This window comes from Typopeltis vanoorti, chromosome 13 (genome assembly GCF_054136105.1).
Source record: "Typopeltis vanoorti isolate ZY-2024b chromosome 13, IOZ_Tvanoo_1.0, whole genome shotgun sequence".
NCBI lineage: Eukaryota > Metazoa > Arthropoda > Arachnida > Uropygi > Thelyphonidae > Typopeltis > Typopeltis vanoorti.
This window is the reverse complement of record NC_143561.1, coordinates 43,303,781-43,321,583: the sequence shown is the minus strand read 5'-3', so window position 1 is coordinate 43,321,583 and position 17,803 is coordinate 43,303,781. Positions and strand designations below refer to the sequence as shown.

Here is a 17,803-nt window from a genome sequence, read left to right as displayed (position 1 = left end):
ATTGCTAAAACAAGAGCGTCCTTTCACAAATCCATGTTGATTCTCACAGATAACATTACCCTCATCTGCCCAATGCTGTACACGGTCCCTCACTACTTTCTTCAAGATCTTAACAACTACTGATGACACACAGACTGGCCTATAATTAGACACTTCCAGTCTGTTACCACCCTTATGCAATGGCACTATCTTACCTTCCTTCCATTCCCTGGGCACCTTTGCCAAAGCCAGACTTTCATTGAAAAGCCACGTTAAAGGTACTGTCAATTCCCTAGCACATTCTCTCAAAACTCGTGGCGAAATACCATCCAGTCCCACAGCTTTACTGACATCCAGAGTACTCAGTATCTGAAACACACTCTCCTCCTGTACCTCCAGACCTCGTACCAGTCCTATCCCTCTAGCATTAAAACTGACTCCTCTAGGATGAAATACTTCAATAAAGTGTTCATTGAACAATTCCACTATGTCCTCTGCATCAGTCACTCTATTCCCATTTTTATCCCACAATATCATTCTTCCACAGTCATTTCTCCTCCTACTGGCCACATAGCTAAAAAATTCCCTAGGATTTTCTTTGGATCTTAGGGCCAATCTCCTCTCATATTCCAGTTTCGTTTTCCTTACCACACTAGTCACTCTTCTGGCCTGTGTCTTATATTCCTCATGCATCTCTTCACCTATCTCCTTATATCTCTTCCATAGCCTCTTTTTCGCATGCAATTCCTGTTTAATATTGTTTGTCATCCACTTTACTCCAAATTGCATCCTCTTCTTCACTCGTGGTATACAACTTACCATTGCCGATAACAAATATTCTTTCACAATTTCCCACGCACTGGTGATATCCCGGCCTTCCAATTCCTCCCTCCATGAAACTTCCCGAAGTTGACGTCTAAGACTATTATAATCACCTGCCTTATAATTTCACATAAGTTCCCGTCTCTTTGATACTCCTGCATGTCTATTCATTTTCCAAATCAACACCATATGGTCACTCTCTCCAACTGGTGGGAGAGACGTCAACTCAATTATTATCAACTCTTCTGATGCTATAACCAAATCCAAAATTTTTGAACCTCTTGTTCCCTCTGTTACATGTTGCCTAAGACATTTGTCCCTCAAGAATTCTAGAAATTCCATTCCCCTATTGCTACATGCATCTTCCTCTCTCCAATTAATACTACTGAAGTTATGAGAGAATATATATATATATATATATATTCTCTCAAGGAATATTGAAGCCACTATGACAGCACTACATGATTAAGTTTACATTACTTTAATCTCTTATTAACATTTTCCCTCCAAATTAGTCTATTACTTGTCAGCACTTCTTACTATATCAATCCAGTTAGATCTTGGTCTTCCTCTGGGTCTTTTTTCCTGCCATCAAGCACCTGTTTTGCTGACCTTTCCTCTTCCATTTTATTTAAGTGACCATACCTCCTTAGATTAGCACTGCTCACACATTCTTTCATGCAAACAAGGCTAAGTTCCTTCCTAATGTCTTTATTTTTAATATGATTTTGCCATTGATACTATCTGTTCAAGCCCTTAATTTTTCTATATCAGAGTGATAAGTGCTTAATCTTGATCAAGTTCTTCATTTCTAACCCAAGTCTCAAGATCCATAACTTCAAACTGGTTTGAAATTGTCTTGTATAATGCTAGTTTGGTGTTTTTTTGCTAATTTCTCACATATTCTATATAAATTTATTCACCTAGTTCCCTGCTATACCAGTTTTTCTTATTCTGTTGTCTATTTCCAGATTTAACTTACCATCTTCATAAAAAAACTGGGCCTAAATATCTGAAATATTTTACTTGTTCTATAGGCTTTCCATTGATTAAAACAATGAAAATAGGTTTTAGTTTTTTATTGCAGATTTTCATGTGCCAAATTTGTTACAGCTATTATACTATTTAGTTAGAGAATCCTTGGACTTGCACTGGATGTGTTTAGGAGTACATCATCTGCATAAAGCAAAGAGCTAAGTTTAATATCTCCAATTCCATTATTAAGTTTAATGCCACTTTCTTTCATAATGTGCATCCTTGTCTTACACCTGATTTTACATCAAACCACATTCCTGTATTTCCTTCAATTCTAACTGCTGACTTATAACTTAAATATAGATTATGAATTGCTTTGTATGTTCCATTTACTCGATACAACTGCAGTGCTTTGAAAAGCTTTTACCTGTACATCTTGTTGTACATCTTTTCCAGATTAACAATACTTAAGTACAGATTCTTGTCCTACTCCTATGATTTCTCTTATATAACTATTTGTCATAAAGGAAAATCTGATCCTGACAACCTCTATTTGGTTTGAACCCAGCTTTATCTTCTACCATTTTTCTCAGCCTCTTTTCAAGTATGCTTGCATAAATCTTACCTGGAACACTTAGTAGAGAAATTCCTCTGTAATTCTCACACTCAGCTTTATTTCTTTTTTTCAAGATGGGACCTATGAGAACTCTATTCCAATTATCTGGAATTTGATGTTTTGACCAGGTTCTCTGAATAATGCAACGTAGCCCTGCAACATTTTTATACCCCCATATTTGAGCATTTCTGGTTGAATATCATCCAGCTGCCTTTCCACATTTCAAGTTTTTGACAGCTTTTTTCTACCTTAAGTATTGATATATATATATATATAAAGCTAAAGTTAAAGCTAAGTGATGGTCACTTCTGATTTCAAATCCTCTGTAAATTCTTGTATCCTGAACCATCATGAAGATATCACTATCAATAATAATATAGTCAATGAGGCTTTTCTTATTTCTTGCGTCTACTCTCCATGTGAACTTTAAATTTAACCTTTTCTCCGAATTTCCCCAAACATTTCTATATGCTTGGAGTTGGATACACTTCCAACTCTGCTATTTAGATCTCTAAGAAGGACCACTTTTTACATTTTCTTTATGTCAGCTGTCCATTCTGGTGACTCAAATTCCTCTACTTCTTCCTTAGAAATCCTTCTGTGGGACCATAGGCACAAATAAGTTTCATTGTCCATTTCCCCATTTTGAAGTTTGCCCACTTAACTCTACTTGAAACCGCCTTCCAATCAAGAAGTTTATTTTCATGTTTAGTGTTGAATGCTATCGCTACTCATTCCTTTACTTGATCATTATTGCCTAAATATAACATCCTACACTTATGATTTAGTAAAATCGCATCTGTTTTTGTTCCTTATTTCAATGATGCCAATTATGTGTCCACATGATACTATGTGTAGCAATAGTGATGGATGAATTTGGCATGAAGTGTTGGATGCAAGCAACAGAGTTGAAAAGTAAAAGGTAAGAAGCAGGTGAAAAGGTTAAGGAACAAAATGAGGTGGAAGAAATACGAAGAATAACGGTGATATCATCTGGTTCTGCAGTAATTCAAGTGTGTTGAAAGTGGGCTTGCCCAAGGGACAAGAGAAGAGGAAAGTATGTGAATTGAATAGTGCTGTGTGGTGGAAATGAATTGAGCTCTGAATGCAAATCCTCTGGCAAAAGACAGTAAATCAGAAAGGAGTATGCAGAAATAAATAGAAAATATGTTGTCTGGGCACAATAGCAAAGAGCTGAGAAAAAAAGCATTGCTGATGATAACACTGAATGTTATAGGAGTGATTTTGACTGTGTCAATGTCTGAAGTGCTTTCACTTTTATTTTATTTATTCTTATGGCAAAATGAATACAAAACAGCTACAGGTCAATGTCCAGTCTGGAAAGCCAATCCAAGGCCTCATCCATCACCTTGTGGATGTCCTGTAGGCCACCACCGTGAAATTGGCACCTTGGGCAGTCGTTCACAATGTGAGTAATCGTCTGAGCCACAGGAGAACAATCACAATAAGGGTAGTCTGACAGCCTTCATTTATGCAGTAGGCAGCCACATCTGCCCTGGTTAGTTCTGATCCTGTTGATAGATGACCAAATCAGAAGAGAAAAACCAGGTTGCAAAGCACAGGGATCTTCTACCAGGTAGCTGTTTGTTGGACCAGTATTCTCTCCACATGTCAGGTGTTGATGGCAGGGCAGCTGAAGAGAGGTTGTCCATGGACCAGAAAGGCTTTCTAGATTTTAGGCGAAGAATAGGTGTCTGGTATGAGAGTCTGGTACAGGGGCAGGAGTGGGTTGCTCGTTGCTTTATTAAATTCTTTAATCGAGGCTTGTCTTCTCTGTATGTTTGGTGGAGCAATGTTAGATAGGACAGGTAGCTAGGAGAGATAGAGGGGGGGGGGCTTCTCGCTGTCCCACTAATTGTGTGCATGGTAGAGTTTAGCTGGGTGTCTATAATGTTAATGTGCACTTCATTTCCAGACAGGGGCACAATATTCTAATGCATAGAATGCGAGGGCTAGTACAGATGACCTTAAGATTTCTGCACCACAACCCCAGGTTGTTCCAGCAAGCCTTGAAATGATATTGTTTCTCGTTTTAATTTTGTTGGAAGGTTGGTGATATGCCTTTAATAGGTTAGGCTTCTTTCTAGCTCACTCTAAGGTATTTCAGGTGAGGCTCGTGTTCTATCATTTTTCCACAGAAAGAAAGGCTGAGTTGTAGGCTTGCCTCTGTATTGTTCAGGTGAAATACTGTAGATACAGTTTTTGTTGAATTTGGCTTAACACACCACACTGCTTGAAGTACTCATCCAGGATGTTTAGGTCTGTGTTCAAGGTTGATTCCAGGTTGGCAAAGGAGTTAGATTGATGTAGGATCACTAGGTCATCAGCATACATATACTTGCTTGAGCTGGTATGTAATCGTACACGTAGATGTTAAAGATTAAAGGGGCTAACACTGAGCCCTGTGGGAGACCGTTGTAATGGAATCTGGACCTGCTCTTTTTTCCACCAATATGGACCTGGATCTTTCAGTTAGAGAGAATGGATTCAAAATGCTGGAAAGTTTTTTTGCACCTTATAATATTTCCTAGCTTTAGGAGGACCCTGATCCAGACTATGTCATAAGCTGATGTTAGGTTCAATAAAAACGGCTCCGGATTTAAGTTCCTTTTGGAAGCCTGCTTCATTCTGTGTTGTCAGGTCCAGGACATGGTTACAACAACTTCTGCCCAGCCTTAAGCTAGCTTGTTCAATCGTGAGTGCTCTTTCGATGAGTGGTGAAATTCTTTTAAGGATAATTCTTTCAAAGAGCTTAAAGGTGGAGCAAAGCAAGGAGACAGGTTGTAGATTTTTGACATCATTTGGATCTTTCCCTGATTTGGGTACGGCAATTATTTTGGCTTCCCGCCACAGATTTGGTAGTTTTCCAGTCATTATAATTTTTGAGAAAAGGGTGGCCAGCCATGTTGACCTAGATGTTTTAAAAACTCAGGGAGGATACCATTCACTCCTGCAGCCTTGCCGTTCTTGTGAGTTTTAAGGCTACCTTTACCTCTTTCCAAGATACTGGATCTACAAGTTCAGGAAGCTCGCGCCCATCTTCAGGATTTGTCCGATGGAAGATTGCACAATAATTTTCCTGATAGAGCTGGGACGTATCTTGGAGGTTTTCAATAAACGATTAGCCATTTGATCAGGCATTATCACTGTTGTTTTGTTGTTGGTTCTGCCCCACCTAATTTTCTTAGAAGTGACCAACAAAAGTTGGTCATTTCTAAGAAAATTAGGCGGGGCAGAAGATGTGGTGAAATCGAGTTCATGGATGGTTGAGATCCAGCTTTCCTTTCTGTTTTTATCCAGCATTGCTATGAGCTCCTTAGCAACAGTTGGGTCTTCAGTCTCTTCATATTTGGCTAAAAGTTCCTCAGTTTCTCTACTCCAGCATGGGATGTATTGTTTTCTGTAGCCTCTAGGAATAGAGGCTTTGGCAGCAGTTTTGATTAGTATAACAAATCTTGGATAGCAATTAGAGGTGGGTGGAAATGCTCTAATGGTTTGCTCGATTTGTTTCTCAAATGCATTCCAGTTGAACCTGCGAAGGTTCTATCTAGCGATTGGTGTTCCACTGATGACTGGGATTGATGTGCCTGTCTCTATTAGTGTAGGACAACGCTAACTATTAGGAAATCTGTTGAGGATGGTTCTGGTTGTTGTTGGCAGAGGGTGGTCTTCAATGTCTTTAGAGACTATGCACAGATCTGGGGTGTAGGTTCTGTTCCATCTGGCTGAGTGGAGAGTGTCTTCCTGCTTGGCATCATAAATCAAATACAGGTTATATGTATCCATCCAGTTAACTAGCTTTATACTGTCCCAGTTGTTAGAGGAATAGCCCTCACATGGTGTGATGAGAGTTGAAGTCACCAACATATAGCAGGGTGAGGTGGTGGCCGGTCCATCTGATCAGTGCTTTTAATGCTTTCACTAAAAGAAAGGAAATGCTATAGATAGGTTGCATTTTAAGAAGTGTGAAAGTATGCATTTAGAGATGATACTTGCCTTAGTATCCCATATTTAGTGAAAGGTGAATGTATCAGTCTAAACATTGTTAGGGTGAAAAATATCAGGGATGGTCCCAAATGGATTTCTTCTGAGGGGACAGCAGATATGATAATGTGATGCAAATGAATTCTGGCAATGCATTACTTTGTTTATGTGTGTGTGAATGCCAAGAGTATTAGAAATGGAAAGGGATAGCTTTCATGTTTTCAATTTGTCTGAACATTGTGTTCATGAAATAGTTTGCAATATGATAGCATGATGGTAATAGAAATTGAAGAGTATAACATAATTATTATTATTACATGATACCTCGATGGGAATCCAAGGACTCGTCACGGGAGGGCACTCTACTCTATTCTGCTACACACATCTTACCCTCTCCACTACTATCATCAGTGCCATCTACTGCTCATCATCACCAACAACAGTATTTTTGTCTGTAAATTGCATGTGTTCTGAAGGCTGAAACGTGGGATGAAAAACCTGAGTTTCTGGGAGAAAAAACCTGCTACCTCCTTATGAGATCGATTAACTCACCTTCAATTGAAAAAGCCCATTCCCTCGTCACAATGAGAATCAAACCTAGGTTTTTTCCAATTGAAGGGCACAATGCTTCACTATTTTTCCAATTGTGCTATGGAGGCACCTAACATAACATAATTCTAGAAAGATAAGATAAATTAAATGAAGAGGGGAGGGTATGTAATGATAGCAGGTAAAATATGCCAACTCATGGTGGAGAACTAGGAGAAAATATGTTGAAAGTTTTTCCACTTGGTTATACTATAAATTAAAGATGCCAAGAATTCTTGGTTTAATCCTTTATCCAAGTACAAGCAAACAAAGTTTGCATCTGAAGTATTTTCAGGACTGGGCAACTTGTATATATAGAGGTTAATGACTTCACATCACTTGCCTTAGTATCCCATAATGCAATGCACATATCCTTACTGACATGTATAATGCTATACATTATGGGAAGGCCCACTACCCAGACTAGTTTCAACCTTTATTATGGTCTCATCAGTGGAAGCCAGATGCAGAAGTGATACCAAGATTGAAGTAATGCAGAAGTATACATGTCCATAAGGATATCACAAACATCAAAATTGAAGCTGAGCTGCACCGAAGTGTTTGAATTCTAATTACAGTGGAACCTCGGTTGTCGAATATAATTCTTTCCTAAAAGCTGTTCGGGAACTGATTTGTTTGAAAACTGAAACTATTTTCCCATAAGAATTAATGTAAAATGGTTTAATCCGTTCCCAAAACCTAGATGATTGCTTATTTAAACCTTTATAATAGTACTTCATGCATAAAATCATATACAAAAACAATGAAAATACATAAAATCTTACACAAAAAGAATAAACACAATAAATAGACAAAATATAGACGAAAATTTAACTTCACTTTAACTATACAGAGGAGAGTTGTAATTTATGAAAAAACAATAAAACACAAAGAAAATCAAGAAAATACACTGCATAGTTGAGCAGGTGTCTGCACTGAGTTGAAGCTGTCCCACCTCACATCTCATCCCCCGGAGCACTCGGTTACCGGTTTGCCTGTTCGGAAACCGGTGCGTTTTTTGTTCGGAAAATATGTTCGAGATGAGAGTCGTTCGACAACCGAGGTTCCACTGTATTCAATTTGCCTATAAATGGCACCCTATGACTTGGCCAGTATCATGTTATCTGCCATGTGTCAGTTACTGGGTGTCCATTGCATAGGTTTGTTTTTGAGGAAAGTGAAATGGTACTTTTCCAGGAGCAACAAGTTACTTTGGAATGTTATGTTGCCTGTTTTTATAAACAAATGTTGTGCAGGAGTTTCGTGAAGGTATCTAGAACTCTGTTGTTCCTCAAAATTCAAGAATTTTGAGATTACCCATAATCAAATGCTTTTGGAAAGCTGGATCTGTTGCAGGCAAACAGCAGCATTGAAGACCTATTTTGACTGAGGCTAAAGTGACTGCTGTAGTACACAACATGTTACAATATTTACCTTCAAAGAGTCTTAGAAAACTCTCTGCACAGACAGGTATATCATATGGCAGTACTTGAAGAGCCACCAAGCAATTAAACACATCATCCATACCATGTTCACTCAGTTCAGGAATTGAAGCCACTGGATAAGGAAAAACGTGTTGTGTACTGTAAGTGGTTTTGATCATTTGTTGAAGAAAATGGAGAGTTCACAAGCTTGACAAAGTGCGGTTCCATCTAAGTAGATATGTCAATAGCCAAAAGAACAAAATTTGGTCATCAGAAAATCCTCATGTTTTTCCATGAAATGCCTTTGCATTCTCTGAAAATCAGAATGTGGTGCACAGTATCATGCTGTCACATTGCCAGACTTATTTTCTCTGAGCGACATTGAGCAATGTACTGTACCAAGACAGTGTACCATCACCCAGTTCATGGCTCTCCTTGAGATTGAAGAATGTTTTCAGCAAGACAAAGCCACTTGCCATTCATCAAATGAAACAATGCAATTTTTGCAAGAGTTTTTTTTTTCGTGACAGACTAATTTCTAAAGGACTTTGGCCCCAAAGTTGCCACCATATTAGTGTTGCCAAATGAAAATTACTAAAAACAGCTAAATCTTAAAAAAAAAAAAAAAAAAAAAAAAGAGCTAAAAAAGGAGTTAAAAATAAAAATTTGAAGCTAAAATTTTAAAAGTATCACTTCAACTTGAATACAGTTACTTACTGTATTCAAGTTGAAATGATACTTGCGTATAAGTGGCTAAATACATCTTCCAACTTGTCTTCTGCATTTAATTCACCAATGTTTTCATTTAATTATAATAGATTTTCAGCTTTATTATATGTGGCCATCGTTCCAATATTACTCAGTGTTGATGCTGGTAAATGATAGTCTATACAGCACTTGTTGTTATGCCTGAGGCCATACTTGACTGACAAAATAGCTGTCGGCATTGGCAATTCCATCTTGTTTTTTAATTTAGTTTTAACTACATTCATAGAACTTTCTTTAGACAGTTGAGTTTGGCAAGTGCAAGAAGAATGATTGTTATGGGAGATTTTAACTACAGTAGTATAAACTGGGGAGAGGAAGATGCATGTAGCAATAAGAGAATGGAATTTCTAGAATTCTTGAGGGACAAATGTCTTAGGCAACATGTAATAGAGGGAACAAGAGGTTCAAGAATTTTGGATTTGATTATAGCATCAGAAGAGTTGATAATAAGTGAGATGACATCTCTCCCACCAGTTGGAGAGAGTGACCATATAGTTTTGACTTGGAAAATGAATAGACATGCAGGAGTATCAAAGAGACGGGAACATATGTGAAATTATAAGGCAGGTGATTATAATAGTCTAAGACGTCAACTTCGGAAAGTTTCATGGAGGGAGGAATTGGAAGGCCGGGATATCACCAGTGCGTGGGAAATTGTGAAAGAATATTTGTTATCAGCAATGGTAAGTTGTATACCACAAGTGAAGAAGAGGACGCAATTTGGAGTAAAGTGGATGACAAACAATATTAAACAGGAATTGCATGCAAAAAAGAGGCTGTGGAAGAGATATAAGGAGACAGAAGAAGAGAAGATGCATGAAGAGTGACTAGTATGGTAAGGAAGACGAAACTGGAATATGAGAGGAGATTAGCCCTAAGATCCAAAGAAAATCCTAGGGAATTTTTTAGATATGTGGCCAGTAGGAGGAGAAATGACTGTGGAAGAATGATATTGTGGGATAAAAATGGGAATAGAGTGACTGATGCAGCGGACATAGTAGAATTGCTCAATGAACGCTTTATTGGAGTATTTCATCCTGGAGGAGTCAGTTTTAATGCTAGAGGGATAGGGCAGGTTCAACGTTTAGAGGTACAGGAGGAGAGTGTGTTTCAAATACTGTGTACTCTGGATGTCAGTAAAGCTGTGGGACTGGATGGTATTTCACCACGAGTTTTGAGAGAATGTGCTAGGGAACTGACAGTGCCTTTGACCTGGCTTTTCAGTGAAAGTCTGCTGCTGGAAAGGTGCCCATGGAATGGAAGGAAGGTAAAATAGTGACATTGCATAAGGGCGGTAGCAGACTGGAAGTATCTAATTATAGACCAGTTTGTGTGTCATCAGTAGTTAGTAAGATCTTGGAGAAAGTAATGAAGGACCGTATACAGCATTGGGCAGATAAGGATAATGTTATCTGTGAGAGTCAACATGGATTTGTGAAGGGGCACTCTTGTTTTAGCAATATGTTAACCTTTTATGATAAAGTTACAAGAGTATTAGATGAGGGAAAGGCATATACTGCCATTTTCTTAGACTTAGCGAAGACAGTTGACAGGGTGCCACATGATAAGCTGATATTTAAGTTGCAGCACATGGGTCTGGATGTCAGATTGGTCAACTGGATTCAGGATTGGCTGTCCAATAGGTATCAGAGAGTTGGTATGGTGGGGCAGTTTCAAGGAAGCAGAGGGTTACAAGTGGGGTCCCACCGGGCTCAGTACTGGGACCTATATTGTTTAACCTTTATATCAATGACATTGTCAGTGGATTGCAAGGGGATATTTAGTTGTTTGCAGATGATGCGAAGCTGGGAAGGATTATTAGTAATAGTGCAGATGCAGCAGCCCTGCAAGAGGACTTGAATAAGCTAGACAGATGGGCAAATGAATGGGGGTGTCAGTTTAATGCAGCAAAATGTAATGTCTTGAGGTTTGGGAAACATTGATGGGACACTGCATACTCTATGGGATGAGTTATACTGGAGGAAGTAGGGGAGACAAGAGATCTGGGATAGAAACCTGAAATTTAGGGGACATATTGCAAAGGTGACACTGACCTGCAGAGATAAAACAGTTATCATTCCGTTGTATAAGACCCTGATCATACCACACTTGGACTATTGTTCTCAGATTTCGTCCCCAGAATTTGATGGGGATAAATTAACTGTGGAAAGGGTACAAAGGCGGATAACAAAGATTTTTTCAGGAGTGTACAATGATAGTTATGAGGATCGGCTTAGGGAATGTGGACTGCAGAGTTTGGTGGATAGAAGAAGGAGAGGTGATATGATTGAGACTTTTAAACTGTTGAGAGGTGGTTACAGGGTTGACACTGGGGAGTTCTTTCACTTGGTTGAACAGCGGGAAGGAGTGATGACAAGAGGCCATCCCTGGAATTTACGAAAGGAAACTGTGAGCAAGAGGGTGAGGAGTGGTTTCTTTGCATGGAGGGTGGTTGAACAATGGAATGCATTGCCTGATGGAGTGGTGAGAGCAAGAACGGGCAGTGCGTTCAAGGAGTGGTATGATAGACTTTGTGTTTCTTAGGGAGGGGACCTTCCCTCGATGAGTCTTGATAGACTTTGTGTTTCTTAGGAAGGACCTCCCACGATGAGTCTTTTGACTCCACAGAGGCCTGAATAATAATAATAATAAAAATTCGTTCAATTTCTGCATTAGAATTTGGCAGCATTAATAAATTTATTGCACACTGAGCAATTTCTTTAAATGGATTCATTCCAGACGCATCTTTATATTCTCATACTTCAGTCCAGAATAGCTCAGTGTTTTCTATATTTGTCCATTTATTTAAGTGGATAGTATTGTAGTGATATTCAGCAGCAGCAACATCTTTTTCTGTTTTCAGCATTATTTCTAAGATGGGAGTAGCAGGTTCTTTTATATGTTTTAGGATTGTCAACAGAAAAAGAAGACATCATTCTTAAAATATTCAAGTTTTCAGGCAACCTTTGCTTAAGCTGTTTGAAGAGACCAAGAAGAAACTGTCTTGCTCTACTTCTAAGATTTCACTCATCATTTTGTGTTATTTTCTTTTGTATCATCAACTCTGAAATTTTTCTTTCAAATCTGTAACCAAGATTTGGACTGAGATCCAAATAGCCATCAATCTCTGACTCTAGAGGATCGACTGTGGATGATGGTAGCACTAACATATTAGCAATAGAGCGAATCAAACGAGAAAGGTCTTCAAACAATATCATCTTATCTGCACTCTTAGATGCAAAAATGTTGTTAACTTGCTGAACTTGAACTAGAACAGGATGCAAAAATAAAAGGTACAACAGATTCCTTTCATCTTTGTACATCTCCCACAAAATTTGAGCTTTGTAACATTTCTCAGTCACACTCACGACTTCGAAGTGAGTTTTTAATTCCAACCACTGGCTGAAAATTCTGCCTACTGCAGGTTCAATGGAGAGCCACCTTGTTGCACAATTGCTTACAATTTTCAGAGGAGCATCATTTTCATTGATAGTTTGATACAGCTCTTTGTATGCTGCTTGTCTTGAAGAAGAATGTGAAACCACTTATACATTTCAGCAACTAAAAATTCTAATTTTCTTGGGAGAGATTCTGCACAAGTGTGAGACATTGCCAGTTGTAATGAATGGCATACACATCTAATTAAAATTAAGGAGGGAATATATGCCTTCAGTTGTTCATAAAAGCCATTATTGACACCAACCATAACACTGGCATTGTGTGTACCGATTGCAATGAGATTTTTAATGTCCAGTTTCTTCGTCAAGAGCTCTTTTTTCAGTGCAGCCACAATACCACTAGCATCACACTTTTCTAGAACCATCATGCTCATAAATATATGCATAATTTTGTTGAAAATCCTGCTATAATAAATGATGGCCATTCCTAAAATCTTATTCACTGTGATATCATTCGATTCATTTATTAGCAAGCTGAAATTTTCATCTCCAATGTCCACAATTAGATCTTCTTCAAAATGTTCACTTAGAATATTCTTTACAATTGCAGAGCACTTAGTTCGGTGCATTTTTACCTTTGGCATAATTTGACTGTCTGGGATGATATTTTTGCAAAGATCTACAAGATGATCGCAACTGTTGAATGATGAGTGACAACAAAGAAATAATGCTAACCTACCTTCAAAGTTCATGGTCTCATCAGACTTTTTCACAAGCATATTTTGTGATTGGAACAGCCTTATATGGAACTGCAGCAAGATGTTTCTTGCTGCAGTTCCATATAAGGATGTTTTTTGCTATGCTTTACACGCTGACAATATTTCGCAGCTATATTACATCTGCAAAACTTACAGTGGCCTTTTGTAGCGTCACCAAGAACTTCACATAACCATTTACTAAACATTCCCATTTGCAACCACTCCCTCCTAAATTTTTGCTTGTAAGCTTTAGTTTTTCTCTTTGCTCATTTTTGAAGAAGAGTATACAACTCTTTACTGCAACGAATTACGATCAGTCTTTGAAAACTTCCCATTCGTAATCGTAACTACCAACTGAACACTGTGCAAAGACTAACTTGTAGCAGTGCTATCAACTTTAAAATGACAAAATGGCAGACTGCTGGGCCACGTGACTGACTGACGTCATCATGCATTTGAAGCGTGTATGATGCTCGTACCAAACATACAATACAATTCCTTATCAAATGCAAACATCTGGAAAACTTTTAAAACAATTTCTTTCTTTAACAGTAAGTTATAAAAACAACTAAAAAGAGCTGAAACTAGTTCTGAAGGATCTAGGTAAGAAAAAAAAAGAGCTAGATCTAGCTCCAAAAGAGCTAAATTGGCAACACTACACCATATATGTCACCTCCAGATTTCTTATTATGGGGTTACCTGAAAGGTAAGTTTTATAAAAAAAGTTTCACACAATTGATGAACTGAAGACAAACATCACTGAAGCAATCACGGTAGTCAGTAATTTCATGCTTTGAAGAGTTGCTTCCAATTTGGTAAAAAGATCATGTGCCTGCATTCAAAAACAATGCAGCCATTTTGAACATTTGTTATTTATTTTTGCCTTTGTAAAGATACAATTATAAGCTTTGTCTGTAGCAATTTAGTTCTATAAAGTTTTCATTAATATTGAAAAATTCAAGTTTATTTTATGATGTGCATGATCCTGTATAATTCTATTTGGATAATCCTGTAATTCTATTGGTAGGCAAAACATAGTAATGTAAAAGTACCAAAACATATGGGAAATACACAAAACTATAATACCATAGTAGTTTCAAGAATTTTGGTATAAGAATAATTAACATGAAAAAAAAAAAGTGAAAGTTGTCAATCAGATTTAAATGGTAACCTTCTTTACTTTTTTTTCACTTGAAGATAAACTGTTTTACCAGTTATAATCATCCTCTGATAAGAGACAATTGTTTCATAGAACTAATTATATATATATATATATGTAGTTGCTTAAAGCACTTACATACAGAGTTTATTTGTAACAGTTATCTTCTACAATTGAGGCCTCTGTCATTGTCCTACAGTCCGGTATATAATTATCCAAATCCTTAAAACAAAAAAAAAACAGGAAACATGCATAAATTAAGATTCAGTAAATTAATTCAAAGTGAATATAATATGTGCATGCATTTAGTAAGAAAACTTGATATCTAAAATGTATTTATTACAAATAGCAGTCTCTATTTCATAATACAGTATGTAAATAAGAAATTTGAAACCAGTTGTAACACTGGTTTAAAGCATAAATTAATAAAGCATTTCCATCAGTGATATAAAACATTATTGTAAAATCCTCCATGAATATACAAATCTTTCCTTTGGATATTTAGTGATGCCTTTTGGTTGTCAAGACCTCCGTTCAAATCTGATTTAGGATATAAAGAACCTGTGTAAAGACTTTTCAGTTGAAGGTGAATTAGTTGTTGGCATCAAACAATGACAGGGCTTTTCCCCCTCCAGGAAACTTGAGTTTTTTTATCCAGCAAAATAAGCAGATCATTCAGAGAACACACTATCTCCATTGTATATCAGAGATTGCTGAACCTTAAATCTCCTCTTTGTGACCTACTCTGGTTCAAAATTTCCTTGCTAAACTTTGTTGCTTTCATTTGCTGCCTTTAATGCTCTTCTAATTCAGATAACTACTCCTGCCTCTTTGATTATTTATCTCTAAAGGTTGATCTTCTATGGGCTAATTACCCAAACACTGGGATAATCTTTCTTGGAAACATTAATATTTGTAATTCAATATTGTTTCTCCTCTCTAAGTTCACAAATCAAACTGGAGAGAGCACGGGATTAGTAATAATCTAATACAAATATTCTATCTACCAACTAGAATATCAGACAATTCTCATCATTTTCTCAACATCCTAGAACTTTCTTAACCCACTCTCCCTCCTTCACCCAGCCAATCTCATCCATGCACAAAGCTTGGCTCTCTTTTACATTTCTCTCTCTCTCTCTCTCGATCTGCTGATTTACTTGCCAAGAACTGTCTATGGATAGAAGAATCAGAAAGGAGGGATATCGCCAGTGCATGGGAAGTAGCGAAGAAATATTTATTAGCAGTAACAAGTTGTATATACCTCAAGTATAAAATATAAAATGTTTTTATGTAAAGTGGATGACTAATGAAATCAAACAGAAAAACTGCAGATGAAAAAGAGGTTATGGAAAAAAGTGTAAAGAGAGGGGTGGAGAAAAGTTGCATGAGGAATATAAGACTAAGGCCAAGAATGTGACCAGCATAGTAAGGAAGACAAAACTAAAATACAAGAAGTTGATGTAGTAGAGTCATTTAATGACCACTATTGGGATATTTCATCCTGGAAAAGTAGGTTTTATTACAAGAAGGATGGAGAGGATTCAAGGCATAGAAATGCATGAGGAGAATGTGCTTCAAATACTAAGTACTCTGGATATCATTAAAGCAGGGAACTAATTGGGATTTTGCCAAGTATTTTAAGAGAATACTAAGCAACTGACAGCTCCATTGACCTGGCTTTTCAGTGAAAGTCTGACTAGGAAAGGTGGCCTAGGAGTGGAAGGAAGGTGGGATAGCACCATACCTATAGACTGGTTTATATTTCTTCTGTAGTTTTTAACATTTTGGAGAAATTAGTAAGAGATTGTGTACTTGGGCAGACATACACAGTTGTGTATGATTCAGTACTCTGGATCATAGGTTGTCTGCAAAGGTCAGAATGGATTTGTTAAGGAATGCTCTTGTTTCAATAATATAAGCACGTAAACACAAGAAAGATATTTAATTAACCAAATATTTCGGTCTGAAAATTGCAGACCATCTTCAGTGGTATTACAAGAACAGTTTTAAAAAAAAAAAAATACAAGGTGGAATACTAACAATAGATCATTTAAAAATAGAACAAGCCATGTGATGTTATATCACTAAGTATTAAAGGGAATATTTTTAAGCAGAGACATGAAATAAAGATATTAATTAATAATATTAAATAACATAAAGTTAATATGAATTAATGAGTTATCCTGATTAGACTTTCCCAGATTTTTGATATAGATATACAGTCATTCCGATTCAGATTAGGACGATGGAGTAAGGCCTCTGCTTTCTTTGAATAAACGTTCAAATTTATAGCAGGATCTATGTAAGAGGCGAGTTTTTGACCAAAGGATGTTGTGGTTAGTTTCAATCCCATGCTGATCCAATCCAACTGGACGCTCTCTTGAAAAAAGAATCCAAGAACATCAATCCTCCATTCATCACAACAAACCTGAAAAATCTGGATTGGCTCAGCACAGGATTGAAACTAACCACAACATCCTTTGGTCAAAAACTCGCCTCTTATATAGATCCCGCTATAAATTTGAACGTTTATTCAAAGAAAGCGTAGAGGCCTTACTCCATCGTCCTAACCTGAATCGGAATGACTGTATATCTATATCAAAAATCTGGGAAAGTCTAATCAGGATAACTCATTAATTCGTATTAATTTTATGTTATTTAATATTATTAATTAATATCTTTATTTCAATCATGTCTCTGCTTAAAAATATTCTCTTTAATATTTAGTGATATAACATCACGCAGCTTGTTCTATTTTTAAATGATCTATTGTTAGTATTCCACCTTGTATTTTTTTTAAAACTGTTCTTGTAATACCACTAAAGATGGTCTGAAATTTTCAGACCATCTTCAATTTTCAGGAAAGATATTTAATTAACCAAAATATTTGGTTAATTAAATATCTTTCCTGTGTCTACATGCTTATATTATTCAATCTTCATGTCACAAGTATCCTTAAAACAGCAAATTTTGCTCTTGTTTCAATAATTTGCTTGCCTTTTTATAATAAAGCCTACTTAAACCTGTGTAGCTCAGTGGATGTAGCGTTTGCACACCATAGCACTTGACCACAAGAAGGAAGACTTGCTTTCAAATCTAGTCGGCGACTAGAGGAATTTTTTTGCTGGCCTGGTTGGCCAAGTGGTTAGCGTATCCACTCTCCAGCCAGAAGGCTGCAGGTTTGAATCCCACCGTGGGCATGGATGTTTGTGATTGTTTTTGGAAATGCTAGTAGTGATGGGTGGTAGATGACGTTGGTGTAGTTGGAGACAGAGAGCTGTAGAGTAGGTGCCCTCCCTCAATGAGTC

General features: G+C 37.2%; 1 protein-coding gene and 1 long non-coding RNA gene across 3 annotated transcripts in view; one reads left to right on the top strand and one right to left on the bottom strand.

The window, feature by feature from the left end:
* Window positions 1-17,803, bottom strand: part of LOC150100096 (uncharacterized) — a 384,171-nt gene that overhangs the window by 273,008 nt on the left and 93,360 nt on the right. The window contains exon 2 of one of the 2 annotated variants that reach the window (XM_090402894.1): window positions 14,631-14,714. The gene's annotated coding sequence lies outside the window, so the exon portion shown is untranslated. The remainder of the gene's footprint in view (window positions 1-14,630; window positions 14,715-17,803) is intronic. The other variant, XM_090402895.1, reaches the window with a different exon arrangement.
* Window positions 1-17,803, top strand: part of LOC150100097 (uncharacterized) — a 142,459-nt gene that overhangs the window by 103,233 nt on the left and 21,423 nt on the right. The window lies entirely within an intron of this gene.